The sequence below is a fragment of the Acinonyx jubatus genome, chromosome B2, assembly GCF_027475565.1.
Source record: "Acinonyx jubatus isolate Ajub_Pintada_27869175 chromosome B2, VMU_Ajub_asm_v1.0, whole genome shotgun sequence".
In the NCBI taxonomy this organism is placed as follows: domain Eukaryota; kingdom Metazoa; phylum Chordata; class Mammalia; order Carnivora; family Felidae; genus Acinonyx; species Acinonyx jubatus.
Window position 1 is genome coordinate 140,977,525 of NC_069385.1, and position 20,056 is coordinate 140,997,580.

The window sequence follows — 20,056 nt, forward strand, 5'->3', positions numbered from 1 at the left end:
GAATCAACAGCTCGTCCTTTGTGCCAGGCTGTGACGTGTTTTCTAGCTCGTAAATTTCTTTTCTCTTATATGAGGGGTCAGATAAGAAAGTTTACGGCAAAAGTAAAAAGTTTAATTTGATGCTTTCCTTAAACACATGTCAATATTGTATGATAGTTACCAGAGAAAGACTTGTTTTTTCTTTGAATGAGAAAATGTTTCGAGTCAACGTATTTCATACTTTTTTTTGGTCATCCATGGTTGAAGCATAGATTAATTTACTGTTTTGACGTTTTTACCACTTTACTAAATAACAAAGGTTTTGGTATACTTGATCAAGTGATTTTTAAAATGGTAATTAAAAAATATGAAAATAGAACTGATGGGTATTCCATTGAGCATATCCTGGGCACATGGCACTCTGAGTACATATTTCTTTTCCTCTCATTGTCCTGTTGCCTAAGTAGCTTCAGTTAAGCATTTGAGCCTGAGAACTGGATGTCTGAGGAGAACACTGACGTGGCTGAGACACCAAGTTTTAGGAACAAGGTTCACTGCATAATGGACATTAGAGGGGGAGCCTTATCTGTATTGCTAGGGGTGAAGGAGAGGAGGGTCAGAGGCCTGGAATTAGGGGAGTCTTTCCTGTAATCCTAGAGCAGTATTTCTGAACCTTTTCAGGCTCTGAGATCCTTTCGTATAACAAGTACGTTGCATTGTACCCTTTATTATTCTGAAGTGATATTCACAAATAATATAATTTACGTACACACACAATAACAAATGACGGTGCTCTGAATACAATGTAAGGGGAGAAACCAAAAATTGGTAAGGTAATAGATACGTTTCAAATGGAAATGTTCAGGCATAGAGGCACCAGGAAAAGTAAGAGATGAATGTATATAGAATTACACTGAATGTGAGGGTAGTGAATGTGGCGTGACATCTGTGTGGCCTTAATGGCTTAAATGCCAAGAATGGCCTAATCCTAGTGATGGGCCTTTCTAGACCAGATGACGACTCTTGGTAAAGTTCTCAGTGCAGCAAAATGTGATTTTTTTCCTTCCCTCCATTTTCATAAAAGTTGGATTCCCGAATCTGCTTAAAAAAATGCGTTGTGTTTATATGTGAAATAGAGTTAGAATGTAGATATTGTGAATATGTTTTTTACCTACATGAATGTTCAGTAGGACATTTAAAGCTCATGCAGGACGTGTGGACTTTTTCGTGCCGGACAGACCTGTTCTTAACGAGAAGGAACCAGGCACCTGTGACTTCTGCCCACTGAGTGGCCCTTGCAGTCTCCAGTGTCATAATCACAAAGATTTGATTGGTTTCATGGCCTAATGATTTAAATTTCTGTGTAGCCTGGGAAACACCCAAATCAATATCTAGAAAAAGAAAACCCACAGAGGTTAAAAAAATATAATTTTATATCTGTATACATGATTTGTATTTATATAAATATATAAAAAATCATGTACAAAATCATATATGTATATACACACACACATGTGATGTGACATCAGTAATGTCACAGGTCTCCTTGAATGAAACCACTTAATTGAATAGTTTCCAAAAAGTATGAGCAAGCAGTTTATGGAAAGGACATGCAGGTAAACATCAAAGAGTTTCATCCTTCCTGGTGGTCAGAGAACTGCAAGTTAAAATGAGATACTATAGGGGCACCTGGGTGGCTCAGTTGGTTAAGCGTCCCAATTCGGCTCAGGTCATGATCTCATGGTTGTGGGTTCAGGCCCAATGTTGGGCTCTGTGCTGACAGCTCGGAGCCTGGAGCCTGCTTCCTATTCTGTGTCTCCCTCATTGTCTGCCCCTCCCTCTCTCGTGCTCTGACTCTCTCTCTCTCTCTCTCTCTCTCTCTCTCTCTCTCTCTCAAAAATAAATAAACATTAAAAAAACATGAAAAAAATGAGATACTATATTTTGCTGAGTACATTGGATCCCCTCCCCACCCTGCCCCACCCTAGGAGATCCTGTGCTCCTAAGATTGTGTGGAGATGTTTACTCTGATACATTGCTGGTACATTCAAATATATTTGAATTACTGCAGTCTTCTTGACTTAGCAGTTCTGTGTTTTGTGGCCCTCCCCTACAGATGTGAAAACACTTGTCTGCAGGGACAAGGATTTAATCATTCATTGCATCGTTGGTTACGGCAGCAAAAGTGTTACAACAGCTCTTAGACCTCCACTTTCCCCTGCCTTTCCACTCTCCGTCCTCTCTCTGTACTTTCCTCCCTTCCTTCAAAGGTATATCCTGGAATAATTCCTTGCAGGTAGATAGAAAGCTTCCTTATCCTTTCATTTATGGATTTATAGAATACTTTGTGCTCGTACTTATTCATGGATTCTATTGGTTCTATTTTATGTACAAGGGAATTTTATTTAACCACTTATTGATGGGCATTTAGTTTTTTTTTTTTTTTCTTCTAATAATTGGCTGTTAAAAGTATTGTCCCTGAACATGTTTTGGCTGGGACTTCATAGAGTATCAAAATTTTGGTAACTTGCATCTCAAAATGATATCATACTTACTGAAAAGTTGCAAAAATAGCGCAAAGCTTTCCCGTAGATCTTGCCCTCCACTTCTATGATGTTCAGATGTCTTACATTACCAGGATGCAGTTATCAAACCAGGAAAAAAATTCTGATCCGATATGATTAACCCTTGTACAGATCTTACTCACATTTTGTCTTTTTTCCTCCTAGTTTAGGGTCCCACTTTGGGTCTCACACTGCTTTTAGTAGGCACATCAGCTCTCTTTCTGTTAGGGGGACAACTTCTCAGTCTGTTGTTGTCCTCATGACATTGGCACTTCTGGAGACTCCTGGTCATTTATGTTGTAGAATGTTGCCTAATTTGAGCTTTTCTGGTGTTTCCTGATGATGAGCCTCAGCCGTGCATCTTACCAAGCCTACAAGAGTGATAGATCCGCATCCTCGAGGGTCACACCAGCGGGGTTCTGCACATTGCCTGCACCTCTGTTGAGTTAGCTCTAACATCCAGTAACTAGGGGTTAAACTTACTTCATTAAGGCGGTAACTTTTGCCTTTCTCCACTGTGAAGTTATTATTTGGTGACGTTTTTGCTTGGTGATACTCTATCATGCTTTCACCATTAATTTTAGCCACTGATTATTCTTGCCTGCAATAGTTAATACTATTGTATTTATCAGGTGGTGATTTTTCTCTTCCCATCACGCCGTCTACATTAGTTAATTGGAATCTTGCTGTGAGGAAGAGGGCGGACTCCTATTTATTTATTTCATTTCATTTTAGGGTCAAGGTTATTTATTCTGTGGGGCATAATCTCTCATTGTCATTGTATTTTATTACTCAGAGTTTTAGGGATTTGGCCAGTGGAAGCTCCTTTCTGTACATGAGCTAGTCCAGGCTTATCTTGTCCTCTCCTTGCTTCAGTCCTGGATTGAGCCATTTCTCCAAGGAGTCCAGGTTCCTTTCATTGGTGAATGGTATAAAGACACCTAATTTGAGCACTGGGTATGCTCTTTGCTACTGAGATGCCATCACTTCTAGGCGGTGTTAGTGGACAGAGTTAGGAGATGTATATAGGTGTACAAACATCTGTTTCTGTTTATTTGTGTTTATCTGTATCTGTTAAAGAGCATGAGGTCATACCAATCTCTTTGATTCTACTTCACCTGCAGGGGATTTATTTCTAGCCTTCCTGCCTCTTATATGCAACTCCATTCTGTAGCAGGGAGAAACACACCTCTCATTTTCCATGGTGTACTTGTGACTTGTTCAGTCCTATGAAACGGGCAGCACAGTTTTGAATTCCTAACCCATCCTCCTGTGAAAAAGACATTTTGCTTACTAGCATATAATGTTTGAGCCCTTTTTTGTCTTTAATATTACAGTATGTAGTCAAAATGATGCTTTCCAAAGTTAGATTCAGTGTGGTTATGTTACTAATTTGTGATTCAATTAAGTTAATTTGAAGCCACTCATATTCCATTGTGGATTCTGCCCACTTCCTGTCTGGTTTTAATTTTTATTTTTTTTGTATTTTTGTTTTTTGGGTATGTGAAACATTAGCTTGATTTTCAAAGGCAGAACTATATACTAAGTCATTTGCTGAGAGAAGGATCAATGCCCTGTCACCCTTTTCACCATCCACATTACTCTGTTCTTTTCACCCCCATCCCCCGGTCTCACAGTAACATCTGGCTTACTCTTCCTTTTTTCCACATACAAGCACCAGTCACGTTGTGAGTTTTCTATCATGCCTTTTGTATTTATTAATTGGAATTTTACTCGGGAGAACTGTTTTTTTTTTTTTTTTTTCCTCCCTACTTATTTGTTGAATTATTTATTTCAGTATGGACTCATGGTCACTTATTCTGTGGGCCATAATCCCACAAAATAAATTACACCGAATTCTGTATGCAGAATCCATGTACTTTTTAAAAAGTTCTTTTTGTTTTTTCCTTAACTGATAGCATACTCTAGATACTCTCTTATTCTGTAATAGAGCCTAGGAACTGGACATCAGGTGATGGAGATATTCCTTGCTCTTTGGTATGGCTGCACTAAGTACCTCACTTAGTGACCCTGTCATGGTTTATTCAAGTGTGTCCTGTGTGTGGACATTGAGGGCGTTTCCAGTATTTCGCACTTCCAAGTAGTGCTGTGCTTAGTTGGGTTTTGCACGTGGATTTTTATGTTGTCATTAGTGTATCATCAGGATCCATTTCTAGGGTGGAAATGGCTGGCTTAAAGGTGAGTGCATATAGAGGTGTCACCAAAAGGGTGATGCCGATTTGCATTCTGAATCGAGTCTATGTGAAACTTGGGCATTTCCACGGCCCCTCAAACAGAGCATTGTTGTTGTCATGCTTTGTTAATTCTACCATTCAGCAGGGAGGATGGGGTCTCAGATTGTCATTTTCATCTCTCTCCTTCTCTAATTCTTTTTATATGTTTGTCCATTTTTATATCTTTGTTAGTTGTTCACATCTTTTTCTTACTTCTTATCAGTTGTCTCAGTGTTTAGGAGGGTTTTTTTTAATGTATCATGGATATTTGTCTATGATACATAGCACAGACATATTCAAACAGTTTTCCAGTTATCTTTTGACTCTGCTTATGGTGTTTTAGTGACATATAAAATAACTTCCATCATTAAATTTATACAATGTCTTTTTCCACTTTCTCCTGGATTTTGACTCCTAGTGAAGTCATAGACTTTCTGTACACTGAGAGTAAAGAGAGGCTCGCTTATGGTTTCTTCTAGTCCTTGTATGGTTTCATTCTTTTACATTTGCATCCCTGATCCATTTGGGGTGCATGCTTATGTGTGGTGTTGGGGTGCTGGTCTACTTTCATCCTGTCCAGATGGCTACTTAATTGTCCCAGCACTCTTTATTAAGCATTTTATCTTTATCGAAGTGTTTTTTTAATGTTTATTTATTTTATTTATTAATTTTTTTAATTTTTTAAAATTTGCATCCAAATTAGTTAGCATATAGTGCAACGATTTCGGGAGTAGATTCCTTAGTGTCCCTTACCCATGTAGCCCACCACAACCCCTCTGGTAACCCTCAGTTTGTTCTCCATATTTAAGAGTCTCTTCTGTTTTGTCCCCTCTGGTAACCCTCAGTTTGTTCTCCAAATTTAAGAGTCTCTTTGTTTTGTCCCCCTCCCTGTTTTTATACTTTTTTTGTTTCCCTTCCCTTATATTCATCTGTTTTGTCTCTTAAAGTCCTCATATGAGTGAGGTCATATGATTTTTGTCTTTCTCTGACTAATTTCACTTAGCATAATAGCCTCCAGTTCCATCCACGTAGTTGCAAATGGCAAGATTTCATTCTTTTTGATTGCCGAGTAATACTCCATTGTGTGTGTGTGTGTGTGTGTGTGTGTGTGTATGTATGTGTGTATGTGTGTGTATATATATCCACATATATATACATACACGTATGTATATTTATACACATATACATATGTGTGTGTATATATGTGTGTGTGTGTGTGTGTGTGTGTGTGTATACACCACATTTTCTTTATCCATTCTCCATTGATGGACATCTGGGCTCTTTCCATACTTTGGCTGTTGTTGATAGTGCTGCTATAAACATGAGGGTGCATGTGTCCCTTCAAAACAGCACACCTGTATGCCGTGGATAAATGCCTAGTAGTGTAATTGCTGGGTCGTAGGGTAGTTCTATTTTTAGTTTTTTGAGGAACCTCCATACTGTTTTCCAGAGTGGCTGCACCAGCTTGCATTCCACCAACAATGCAAAAGAGATCCTCTTTCTCCCCATCCTCAACAACATCTGTTGTTGCCTGAGTTGTTAATGTTGGCCATTCTGACAGGTGTAACATGATATCTCATTGTGGTTTTGATTTGTATTTCCCTGATGATGAGTGATGCTGAGCATTTTTTCATGTGCTGGTTGGCCATCTGGATGTCTTACTTGGAGAAGTGTCTATTCATGTCTTTTGCCCATTTCTTCACTGGATTATTTGTTTTTTGGGTGTTGAGTTTGATAAGCTCTTTATAGATTTTGGATCCTAACCCTTTATCTGATAATGTCATTTTCAAATATCTCCTCCCATTCTGTCTATTGCCTTTTACTTTTGCTGATTGTTTCCTTCGCTGTGCAGAAGCTTTTTATTGTGATGAGGTCCCAGTAGTTCATTTTTGCTTTTGTTTCCCTTGCCTCCTGAGACGTGTTGAGTAACAAGTTGCTGTGGCCAAGATCAAAGAGGTTTTTGCATGCCTTCTCCTTGAGGATTTTGATGGTTTCCTGTCTTATATTGAGGTCTTTCATCCATTTTGAGGTTATTTTTGTGAATGGTGTAAGAAAGTGGTCCAGGTTCATTCTTCTGCATGTTGCTGTCCAGTTTCCCCAGCACCACTTGCTGAAGAGACTGTCTTTATTCCATTGGATATTCTTTCCTGCTTTGTCAAAGATTAGTTGGCCATACGTTTGTGGGTCCATTTCTGGGTTCTCTATTCTGTTCCATTGATCTGAGTGTCTGTTCTTGTGCCAATGTTTATTTATTTTTGAGAGAGAGAGAGAGAGAGGGACAGAGTGTGAGTAGGAGAGGGGCAGGGAAAGAGAGGGAGATGCAGAATCTGAAGCAGGCTTCAGACTCTGAGCTGTCAGCACAGAGCCCAACATGGGGCTCGAACCCATGAACTGCGAGATCATAATCCTGAGCCAAAGTCGGAAGCTCAACCGACTGAGCAACCCTGGTGCCCCCATACTGAGATATTTTGAGATGCCCCATTTATCATATATTACATTTCCAGATTTATGTAGGTCTAACTTGGGCTTCCTGCTTTATTCTGCCGGTCTGTTTGTTTACTTGTGTTCTGTCTGCTCTTTTTTCTATGGAAGTTTTATTTATGAGTTGATATCTGGTAGAATTAATCTCTCCTTGTGTTTTTTTATTTTTCATGGTTTTTTTTTTACCTTGGTGTTCTTGTATGTTAGGTTTTCAAATGAACCTTACTATCACCTTTCTAATTCCATGACACAAGTAGTTGGTACTTTTACTAGTAAATAAAAGTTAATCATAAATTACCTTGGGGTGAACTGACATTAAAAAAAAATTTTTTTTAATGTGTATTTTATTTTTGAGAGAGACTGAGAGACAGAGAGCAAGCGGGGGAGGTACAGAGGGAGGGAGACACAGAATCCAAAGCAGGCTCCAGGCTCTGAGCCTGATGCGGGCTCGAACTCACAAACTTGCGAGATCATGACCTGAACTGAAGTCGGACGCTTAACTGACTGAGCCCCCCAGGTGCCCGGAGAACTGACATTTTGTGATGTTGATTCATCCTATCCAAGAATAAGATATGGTACATTGATTCAGTTCTACATCTGTTTCTTTTAGGAGTGTTTTAACCTTTTCCCCAATATAGGTTTTGGATATGTCTTGTTAATAAGTTTATTCCTGAGAATTTTATGGTTTTTATTGCTCTCTTAGATGCTTTCTCTACGTCTGATGAAGATTCTATTGTTTTTCCCCACATTGGTTATTGTTTGTGACTGTCTGCAAAGGCTGTTGTTACTTTATATTTTTTATATTTATTTTTATATTTTAACCGATTTTTTTTATTGTTAATTTTTCTCATCAATTTTTGAAAGGATTTTCTAGGTGCACTGTCATTTCATCTGCAAATAGTTTTCTTCCTTCCTTCTTTTTTTTTTTAAACCCATTTTTATCTTTTATTTCTCTTAATTACATTGGCAGATGCCTGTAGTACAGTGTTGAGCAGTTTTGGATGTTGTGGATAATCTTACCTTGTTCTCTGTCTTACTGAAATGACTCTACTGTGTCTCCATTTAACTAAAAATACTGGCTTTTGGATTTTATGTATTTGGTCATGTTAAGAAACTATTCACAAATTTGCATTTTCTTAGAGTTTTATTGAGAATGGATGGTGAGTTTCATTGAAAGTTGTTTCAAAATAGATTTTATTCCTCTTAGATGTGTTAATGTCTTGTACATATTATTACTGGGTCTCCTAATACTGAAATAACCTTGCATTTCCAGAGTGAATTCCACATGGTGTGTTTATTTTTGTATTGTTGCATTGAATTTACTGTGCAAAAATACTAAAAATACTAAAAATATTAGCAGTGATATCCATGACTGGTAGTGGTCTGTATTTTATATTTTTGAACTGTCTTTATCTAGTTTGGTTATCTGTTACTTTGTTTTTCATAAAAAGAATTAGAACATTTTTCTTCATTTTCAGTACTTTGGAATACTTTATAGATTACCCGAAGTATCTGTCTTTAAAGACTTGGTAAGATGTGAGAAAAAGCCCTGTGAATTCATCTGGATCTTTTGATTTTTGTGGGATGGCTTCTAAATAAATTTCTGTATAATTTCTATGGAAATTGGTCTACTTATTATTTTTTTAATTTTTTTTTTTTTAATTTTTGGGAGAGAGCACAAGCAGGTGTGGGGCAGAGAGAGAGGGGGACAGAGGATCCAAACCTGATGTGGGGCTTGAACTCACAAACTGGGAGATCACAACCTGAGCCGAAGTTGGATGCTCAACTGACTGAGCCACCCTGGCATCCCTGGGAATTGGTCTGTTTAAAAAGCTTTCTTCTCTAATAGGTGAATTTTTTTTTTTTGTTTTGTTAATATGTGGTCCTGTAAAAATGTATCCATATCATCTTGCCTTTCAAGTTTATTTGTATAGAAATCTGCAAAAGTGAGCTCTGTAATTTTAAAACAGTTTTTTGGTTTTTACGATATTTTTCCTTTTCATTTTTTATTTGGTATATTTGCATTTTTTCTTTTTTGTTTACTTTGTTCTCTTGTTTTTGAGCTAGGTATTTAACTCTTTTATTGTTTCATTTTTACTGATAACTGTTCAGTACAAATTTTCTTCTCACTGCTTAAATGTATTCCAGAGATTCTGATGCATCATGTACTCAAGATCACTAATTCTCTAATTTCAATCTGTATTTCCCTTTTCACCCAAGAGTTGTTCAGAGGAAGATTTAAAAAACGATTTTGAGATTTATTGCATTATACTCAGACAGTATTGTTTGAATTTTTCTACTTTAAAGAGCTTACTGCTACGATACTTTCTTTGTGATTTATTATGTCATTGGTTTATGTGAATGTTCAATGAATGCTCGAGAAGGTGTGATTCTCTATAAATAGGCATAGCATTCAATGTAGATCTATAGGGTGTACCTTACTAATTGTATATAAACCTTCAGCTACATTTGTTTGTGCATGTGTATGTGCTTGATTTTTCTTATGTGGAGAGTGTATTAAAGTCTCATATTCTCTGTACATTTCTTCTAACGTCAGCCTAAATTAAGAGGCAAAGTGAGGCAAGCTCAAATTACCAGAAATTAAAGTTGTCTGGGAATAGCAGAGGAATTACAGGTTGGCAAATGTATGCTGCAGCGAGCTGTAGGCAGGTTCTCTCAGTGTTTGGGGTGGGCTGTATTTATAGGCAAGGAGTGCAGAGAGGAGGAAGTCAGGCCACAGTCCAAGCAGTATGTTCATTGGTTTGAGGATCGGGAGAGATTCTTGGAGGCTATTCATTGGACAGGAGATAAATCTGTGTTTTCTGTAAATCAGGCGTTTACTGGAAATGTCTCTCAGCTCCCTTTTTCTGAGGGTTCTTTAGTGACATTCTCCATTTCACATCATCTGGTGCCATTTTTATTTTATTTTTTTGTTCATTTATTTATTTTGAGAGGGAGGGAGGGAGAGTGTGCATGCAAGTGAGATCAGGGGAGCGTCAGAGAGAGGGAGAGAGGATCCCAAGCAGGCTCAGTGCTGTTAGCGTGGAGCCCGATGTGGGGCTCGATCTCATGAACTGTGAGATCATGACCTGAGCCGAAACCGAAGAGTCGGACACTTAACCGACTCAGGTGCCCCCATCTGGCTCCATTTTAGATTGAAATCCTTTCACCCTTGCAACTTGTGTTTAGTTTCATGAGCGTAGTTACAGCATTGTTTGGCGCATGGATATTTGTAAGTGTTAAAATTTTGTTGTCAGTGTGGTTTTAGAATTAAAGTGCTCTTTTCATATTTAATCCTTTTGGCTTGAGTTCTACTTTGCTCTCTTTTTCCTGTTACACCATTTATATGCCTTTAATTTTAGCCATTCTGAACTATGCTTAAGATATGTCTCTTGTATGTAGCATTGATATCTTGTTGCTTTGTTGATACTACCGGTAAATTTGGTCTCAAGTTTGTGGTGATAACTTTTAAGTATATGTTACTTGATATTTGCTGTGTTTCCCTGTGAGATGTATACTTGTATTTTAATTAATGACCTGTTAATTAATGACCTTTAAGTAATGACCTGTTATTTAGGAACACTTGTATTATTCGGTGGTTACCTTTGTCTTTATACCTTTTAAATGGCTGTATTGCTCTGTTATATATTTAATCATTTACCCTTTGTCATGTTAGTTTAAAAATTTTTTTTTTTTTTTTACGTTTATTTATTTTTGAGACAGAGAGAGACAGAGCATGAACGGGGGAGGGTCAGAGAGAGAGGGAGACACAGAATCGGAAGCAGGCTCCAGACTCCGAGCTGTCAGCACAGAGCCCGACGCGGGGCTCGAACTCACGGACCATGAGATCATGACCTGAGCCGAAGTCGGCCGCTTAACCGCCTGAGCCACCCAGGCGCCCCTGTCATGTTAGTTTAATGGTACCCTTTAACTTCTGACTTTTGGCAACCAATGAACTTACTTTACTCTCTCACCTCCTTTCCCATTTCTTCACTTTTTTTTTTTTTTGCTTTGTTTTATCACTGCCTCTAACATTTGCACATTAATCTTCCAACTTTCAGAGCTTAACATCTCCACCTTTATTCTAACCTTTAATCTACTGTTATGTGTACGGATGGCCTTCTCACTCTTTTTGCTGAAATTTCCCTAGTCATTTGTTGGGTGGATTAAGCCCAACCTCTGGTAGATTACTCAAGAAGGGATAGTGATTCTTACATGTTTAAAACTGTTTTTAAAAGGCACTCATACTTGAAGGACAGCTTGGTTGGGTATAAAATCCATTATTCATACTTTCTTTCACTGAATTTCCAAAAACAGTGCTGTTCTGTTGTTGCCTTGCATTGTATTTTGCTTTAGACAACTCTGATGCCAGTTAAATTTGTTTGCCTCTGTTCATTATTTTATCTTTTTTGTTTGTTTGTTTTTTGAGATTTTCCTTATCTTTGAAGCCTAAGAGTTTTCTGTGTTTGGGAGTGATTGTTCCAGGTGCATTGACACTTTCAGTCTGTAGATTCAGATCTTCTTTTATTTCTGCAAATTTTTCTTGGATTATAGTTTATTTATTGGTTCTATTCCCCCCTCTTTTTTTTTTTTTCCTCTTTTGCTCAGACTCCAGTTTTAGGAATGTTATTCCTTCTTTCCTGCTTTCTAGTTCTACCACTTCTCTCTGACATTTTTTTCCTTCTTTCTTTATCTGATTTTCATTTTCTTGACTGTTTTGCTGCATTTCTTCAATACTCCCTGTTAAATTTTCATTAGAGTTTTAGAATGGATCTTTATATTTAGATGGGATCATTTTGGGGTAGGCTGGTCGGGAGGGCTCTTTGAAGGCATAAGTCTAACTCAGGTGAGTTCTGCAGTATTTATTCATAGTCATTAAAAGAAGAATATTCCATACATAGCAGAAAAACACTAAAAATTCTATTCTTACTAGTAACCACCATTCCGTTTCCAGCTCTCTATCAGGCAAGACCTAGCTTATTACTAGGAATGGAAATTATATGTGGGTAGTGTTTTGTTCTGTTTGGAACTAGTTGACCAAAGGTTCATTGTGATCCAAGGTGGTGGATAGAGTAAATGGATAATTTTCCAGTTAGTAACTTGTGGATATGAAGTCAAATGAGACTGAGTGGCATCCTTGTTTGTGGTCTATGCCACCTTGTAGAATAGACTACTGTGTGGGGAGATCCTTTTAGCCAGTTTTTGAGCAAATGTTGCCACTCATTTCTTACGCATTGGACACTATGAGAGGCACTGGGGCCATAAACTCCGTCCTCAGCTGAAAATAAGCCTCTTGAGAGGAGATCTTTAAACAGAGTTCTATTCTGTGTTAAATGGCTTATAGGGAGACTGAGATGTAATTAAATTGCATCGTTGCTGAGAGATGAATGAGTATTGCTGTTGAAATTTATTGGAGGAACATCTTTTAGAATATAATAATATTATCAATTCTGTTGAATTTTAAAACCTTTTTATTTTGGAATAATTCTAGTCTCCCAAGCATTGGTGTTTTTTAAAAAAAATATGACATTAGGGGTGCCTGGCTGCCTGAGTCGGTAAAGCATGGGACTCTTGAACTCGGGGTCATGAATTCAAGCCCCACGTTGGGCACAGAGATTGCTGAAAACAATATGACGTTATATTTGAAGTTAGTTTTCTTACAAATACTTGCCAAATGAAGAAAAAGTGAGGGTGAATTTCATGCCAGTAAACCACTGTTTGCAGTGGTTGATTCTTTACACTCCTTGCTTAAACCACGACTGTTCTAGAAGACTAGTCTTTTTTTAAAGATGGTTAAAACTAGGACAGGTTGTCACTTGTCTGGAATTGTTCTTTTAATAAGCAAGACTTTATGAAGACTGAATGTTGTCTGTCACTGTCTACGTCGGTAATTCTCTTTATTCTGATTGAAAGGAAATCTTTACTTCCTGCAAGTAGCTTTATATAGAAATCTGGCACAACAGAACACTTTTGGATCAAATCTCATGCCTTCAAAAGCATTGAAAAATGTAATTTAACAATGATTCTGTTCAGCAAGGTGAGGCTGTTTATAACAGGGCAGCATTTAAACTTGTGTTTCTTGTTGGCCCGTCTGCAAAGAGATAGCTTGTTTTGTTACCAGACAACATTGGGATGTGATTTTAAAGAAAAGAACAGTTTTTGATACTGATGGTACTGCTTAATACCTTAAATGAACAATCAGCATTTTGTGAGAAACGGAAAAACAGGTTAGGAAGGTGCATGGTTTCAGTTTGTTGCATCACATTGGTTGGAGATATTTAGTTCAAGCCTCTTTCCTGGTGGCCCACCTCAGCTGAGTTTTTTTCGTGTTGTCGTAATTGCACGTACAGTTCTTTGAAAAGATGGCCTCTCTGGGTATACGAATCCCTGTAAGGAACGTTACAGAAAGTTGTTAAAATAACTCCTCTAAGCGTGATCTGGAGTCTGAACTGTTTCTAGGTAGCAGCTGACCTTTAGGAAATCCAGGGTGCTTATTTGTGTGTCTTCCTCACTCTCCCCCCCGCCCCCCCAACTCTGTCACTGGGCAGGCTCAAATCAGTATCTGCCTGCATCTAAATTTTGTGCTCTTTCCATTTTATTATGCTTTGCAAATTTGTTGAATTCCTCCTCTGTGGCCGACATTGTGTTGGAGGCCAGGCATTAAAAAAATACTGTCATTTACTTGATGGGAAAGACGGTATGCCCGTTACAGTTAAATGTTTCTCTGCCCCAGATGCGACCTTGATGGGACCAGAACCTGACCCTGTGAGAGTTCTCCCTTGTTAGCCGCTGCAGTATTAGCTTTGTCAATAGAGGGCGCTAGAGAGAAGTTGAAAGGTGGGAGCTGTGGGAGAACTCTCTGGGTTCCTTTGCTCCTTCCTTTTTCCTTCCCTGCAGGAGCCTGCGGTGGGTGCGTGGGAGGTCTGGGGTGGCTCAGGGGACAGCATCAACCCCGCCTCCTTTCTGTGATACTGCAGGCCACATCCCTCAGGAAACTCTGGTTCTGGCTGCACAGTTCCATTTGTACCTGCCTGATGTTCCATTCCTTCTCTGACTGGATAACATTGATTTTTTTTTTTTTTTTAATCATCTAGATCTAATAGCACTTCTTAGAGTCTTCCTTAAACTTCCAGCCCCAGTTTCATTTCCTAACTTGTACTTCTTTAAAGAAGCCTATATGTAAATGGCGCCTGGGTGGCTCAGTGGGTTAAGTGTCCTACTCTTGGTTTTGTCTCGGGTCATGATCTCACGGTTCATGAGTTTGAGCCCCGAGTGGGGCTCTGTGCTGACAGCTCAGAGCCCGGAGCCTGCTTCGGATTCCGTGTCTCCCCCTCCCTCTGTCCCTCCCCTGCGCACTCTCTCTGTCTCAAAATAAATAACCTTAAATAAAGCAGCCTATATTTACCATAGCTGTATTATCCTTTTAGAGCGTATTCTAACTTTTAGTTGGCTTGTATTTTTCTCTTCCTGAAAACTGTCAGCTCTTGCTTATTTCTGTATACCTGGTGTGTGGCATAGCCTCTTGAATGCTCCCTGAATGGATTTAAATCCTCTGTTAGACTCTTTACTGCTTGCTTCTGCCTAGTGAATGTTGTTTCTGAAGGAAAATAATAGCTCTCCTTTACTGAGTAATGGGCAAGGCATGTCTGCATACTCTGTCTTATTTAACCTTATTTTATTTTAAACTTGAGAAACAGGTGTGTTTAGAGGGGTTAAGTATCTTGCCCCCAGGTTTACATGGCTAGGAAGTGATGGAGTTGGGTTTGTTTTTTTTTAAACATGGGTCTGTCCCACTTTAAAGACCCTTAAATGTAAAGAAGATGTTAAAATTTAAACAAGTTTTTATATGTTTCTCTCTCTCACTTTAAAAAAATTTGGTACGTTCCTAATGTTTATTTTCATTCTAGTTGGCCTAGCTCCATTATAGTGTCACACAGTCCAGCATTTAACAAATTCCTGGTTTTATCTGTACTTAGAGATGCATCTGTTAGCAGAAAGTTTCTTATGGGTAGTGTCTTGTCCTCTTCAAAGTTGGAATTAATAAAATGGTTCTTTCAGCTCTCACAGTTATTTTTAGGGAAAGACTATCGCAGAGGAAAAAAACCATAATGTCCATTTTATGACTGTTGTATAATTCTACCTGGGGATAAATGGTGTTTTCCGAGTCATTGATTGTTGTCTGTTAAAGGTTTGTGTTGTGACGTTGATTTTCCAAGTCATAGATACTTTATCCAGGAATCATTCAAAATTGAATAAGAAATACTGTTTTTATTGTATAAGGCTTATGTTTTATAAAGCTAGTCTTAGTGTTAAATAGTAGCTGATTTTTTGAAATTTTTTGGTTGATCTATAGACTTTAAAAAATATATTTTTTTATTTTTGAGACAGAGAGCAAGTAGGGGGAAGGGCAGAGAGAGATGGAGACAGAGAATCCCAAGCAGGCTCCAAACTGTCAGCACAGAGCCCCACATGGGGCTCGATCTCATGACCATGAGATCATGACCTGAGCTGAAATCAAGAGTTGGTCGCTTAACCTACTGAACCACACAGGTGCTCCAATCCGTAGACTTTTTAAACCGTTTTTCTTCCCAGTTATAAAATAGTAGCTTGCAGATTGTAGAACATTTGCAAAATACAGTTTAAAAGTCACCTAAACTCCTTATGTGGGAGTTACTATGGTTAACGTGTTGGCATATGACTTCCCAATCTTTTTTTTTTTTTTTTTTTTGTCCTGGTTTCTCTTTTACACAGATGAAACTGTTTTTAGTATTTTTGTATCCTACTTGAAAAAAAAAACAGTTGAGTGTGTTACATGGTACAATACTAGTTTTAAATGGCTACATAATGTTTCATCTTACAGATCTGTAATGTATGTACATTTTTTTTTGGCCAGGGACTTAGATTTTATCTAGTTTGTCACTTACAACAATAAATATGTTATAACCATCAAATAAACAACAAGTTTGGTTATATGTCTCTGTGTTCATCTCTGCTTATTATATACTTTGAAAGTAGATCAGATTCCCAAAGGTGGAACTTAGAGTCAGTGCGTGAGCTTTTTAAGAATTCAGGATACATTTTGTCTCATTGTTCTCTAGACAAAATGTATCAATCAGCCTCCTACCAGTTGTGTATCAGAGTGAGGGGGGAGATGCTTTTCCCTTCTGTGTTTTTGGAATTACAGATTTTGTCTTTGCTAATTTAATGGGAATTGGGATGATAGCTCCTTGTTGTAATATGTATTTCTTTGATTATCAGTGTAATTAACATGTTTATATTTACTTGGGTTTGTTACCATTTACCTCGTGTTTATTATAGACGATGTTTTTCAAGTGTACTCCTGTGAGCTTCTTGTATGTTGATAATCAAGTGTAAGAGGACTTTTAAAGTCAGGACTTCTTTACCGTGCTCATGAAAACAGTAATCAAGAATAAGTTTTACCTTCAAATGTTGAGAAAAGGTTATGCAGATCTGATGTGAATTCATTTAATGATATTACAATGTGCCCACCATTGTCTCCTTTAGTACTTTTATCAGGTTATTAAAAAAAGAAGTCAAGATCAAATATGTTTTTGAAATAAAATGAACTATTTACTTCTCCAAGGGAATAGACAGTAATGACTCGAATTCTTTAGGAGCTACGGGTGAGTAAGATGCTTGATAACCACCCCAAGAGGTTTTGTGGTTCCCATTTGTAAGCTAGTGTTTGTTGTGCTGTCTCTTGTCTCGGGCTCTCTGCAGCTCTTCCCGAGTCCTTGGACAAGTTCCTGCAGAAAATAGGCGTTCCTAGTGGTGCCCTCTGGGCCGGCAGATCGTGAGCAGGCCGCGCTGCGGAGCGCAGATGCGCGTGCAGATGGCGTGGTGGGGCCAGCCTGCCTTCTGCCGGGCGCTGCTGGAGAAGGTGATTGATAATCCAGCTGACTCCGCATAATGGTCCGAGGCAAGGGGAGCGGGAGTCCCAGGCTAAGTGAAAGTCAGAGCTGGCGCAACAGACTTGCACACTTGATGTGATCTGCAGTCTTTAGCGAACTTCCTCACCAGCACTCTTAGCCCCTGGCCTCAGCGCTCGCCGTTTTGTCTCCTGGCCTCCTCTCTCGCCTGCATCTGCATTCAGAGGGAGGTGGCAATCCTAGCTCTAGAAGGGGCTGGACGCAGCCATCCTGAGTTAGAGGGGGTATTTGGATGCTGACACGGTGGAGCGTGGGCTCCGAGTCAGTGTCCAGGTGGCTGATTATGTGCCTCAGTCTTCCGTTTCTTCTCTTCCCTCGTAGCGGTCTCCAAGATGGGGCGTCATACCCAGGAGTCCATGGATAAGAACACTGGGTTTGCTTGCTGTCAGTACTAGGACCCTGGGACAGGTGCAGAGGATTACTGTCTCCCTATTAGGAGTTTTTGTTGTTTTCTTTTTTTTTTTCTCTAAGTCAGACTTAATAGAGTACATACAGTGGCATGAATTTGAGGATGGTTCACGCTGTTTCTTGGCCAGGGTTTTACTCTGAATTTAAAAATGTCAAAATGACTGAGGACTTCAGGAGTGGCCAGCCACATAGCATCAGTCTGCCATTTAAGCTCAGAGTTCTCCTGGAGTTCTATTATCTGTTTTAGGCAGTTTTCTGTTTGGAGTCCCAAACATCAGGAGATCTTGTGAATTCTGTCTGCAACTAATAAATAAGTATAATTTGTGTCTGGTTTTCTTCATCTTCTTTATTTATTTGCAAGTTTTATTTTACGTGAGCAGGGTAAAGGAGTAGAGACAGAGAGAGAGAGAGAGAGAGAGAGAGAGAGGGAAGGAGGGAGGGGGAGAGAGAATCTTAAGCAGGCTCCATGCCAGTGCAGAGCCCGATGTGGGGCTCGGTCTCACGACTCTGGGATCATGACCTGAGCTGAAATCAAGAGTCGACCACCCAACTGACTGAGCCACTCAGGACCCCTTTCTTTACTTCTTTTAATTGCTTATCTGTAATGTCCAAAACCATTCTGGGCTTTTGATTTGGCATTCTGCAGAATTCCCGTCTGAGTCACAGAGGGGTGAGTTATTTTTTGGAACTCTGAGACTTCACGATTCTTATGGTTTGAAAATCCTGAAGCCTATGGTGAAAACCACTGTGGAAAGCTCACTGACCGGGAGTATCAGCTCTGAGACTTGATGGTGATGATTGTTGTTGCATTCCCCCCCCCCCCCCCCACCAATTAGGACAAATTATTTTTTGAAGCTTCAAAAAGTGGTGGTGTTTTTAGCAGGCCAGAACATGAGTCGTTCTTTAGTGAAATCTGAATAAATCTGGAAAACCACTATTTTGAAGGGTCACAATGAAGAGAAAGTGGGAGCTGCCAGCAGTGTTAAGAAGTTACAATAAAGCCAGAACTTTCCGCAGAGCAAGGGATCAGATCTCCGTGGCCGTCGGAGGCCGTGGCCCTTCAGATTCCCAGACAGCCTCTCACTTGGCGTTCTCTGTTCTCATTTCCTTGACAAATATTTTAAGTGTGCAACTACTTATGCCTTTTCTGGTTAGTCTGAAATGCTGACCATCCCGATAATTTATCCACTTGAGATAAGGTAATTCTTGTTACTCAGATCAGGTCACTGAAATCCCTGAGACTGAACGCGTAGAACTCTCTTCTAGCTCTTTGCCACATCTACTGTGAGAATGAACACCAGTCTCAGCAAGGACACTGTCAGCATCACTCTGAAGGGCTGCACTGTTGTTGTGACAGGCCCCAGGGGAACCCTGCGAGGGGACTTCAGTCACATCAGTGTAGAGCTCAGTCTCCCTGGAAAGAAAAAGGAGGGGCTCTGAGTTGACCAGTGGTGGGAAATAGTGTGAACAGTAGCCGATTCGTTCCTACCTGTAGTCATGTACAGAACGTGGTCAAGGGCCTTACTCTGGGCTTCTGTTATGGGATGAGGTCTGTGGATGCTCACTTCCCCGTCAACGTGGTTCTTCAGGAGAATGGTTTCTCCTGTGAAATCTGGAATTTCTCAGGTGAAAAAAATGCATCTCTGGGGTTCAGATGAGGCCAAGGTGTTGCTTGTCCAGTATCTCAAGCCCAGAAAGACGAGTTAATTCTTGAAGAAAATGACATTGAGGTGGTTTTAAACTCAGCTGCTTTGTTTCAGCAAGCCACAACAGTTCAACACAAGGATACCAGCAAATTTGTGGATGGCATCTATGTTTCTGAAAAAGGAGCAGTTCAGCAGGCTGATGAGTAAGATCTAAGCCGTCCGGCTACAAAAATAGCAAGATGCTGGATCAATTTCAGACTTTGTGATACTTTAGACATGCAGTGAAAGCTGTATTGATTGCGGCTTTTTTAAAAAAATTATTTTTTTTTAATGTTTGTTTTTGAGACAGAGACAGAGCACAAACAGGGGAGGGGGAGAGAGAGAGAGAGAGAGAGAGAGAGGGAGACACAGAATCTGAAGCAGGCTCCAAGCTCTGAGCTGTCAGCACAGAGCCCAATGCGGGGCTTGAACCCATGAACCGTGTGTGTGATCATGACTTGAGCTGAAGTCTGAGGCTCAACCGACTGAGCCACCGAGGCGCCCCAGGGCTTTTTTTAAAAAAAAAAAAAAAAACAGAAACAAGTAACAGAACTCTCAGCTATTTAATCTTTGTGTGTGTTTTATCAAGAGAAAGAACCACCACCGATTTCCTCTCTGCCAGAAACACAGAGTGAAGAACTGGACAAATGACCAAATCATCTTTCCAGATAGATGTGTTTCTTCCAGGGGCAAATGTTCTGTACTTACTGCTTCTTCAATGCATCTCTTGTCAATGTGCTCCTAGCACGACATGC

General features: G+C 39.4%; 1 protein-coding gene and 1 pseudogene across 6 annotated transcripts in view; both read left to right on the forward strand.

Moving 5' to 3' along the window:
• Nucleotides 1-20,056, forward strand: part of CDKAL1 (CDK5 regulatory subunit associated protein 1 like 1) — a 704,834-nt gene that overhangs the window by 125,819 nt on the left and 558,959 nt on the right. The gene's annotated exons all lie outside the window — the stretch shown is intronic.
• On the forward strand, nucleotides 18,607-19,812 carry LOC113593953 (60S ribosomal protein L9-like; annotated as a pseudogene).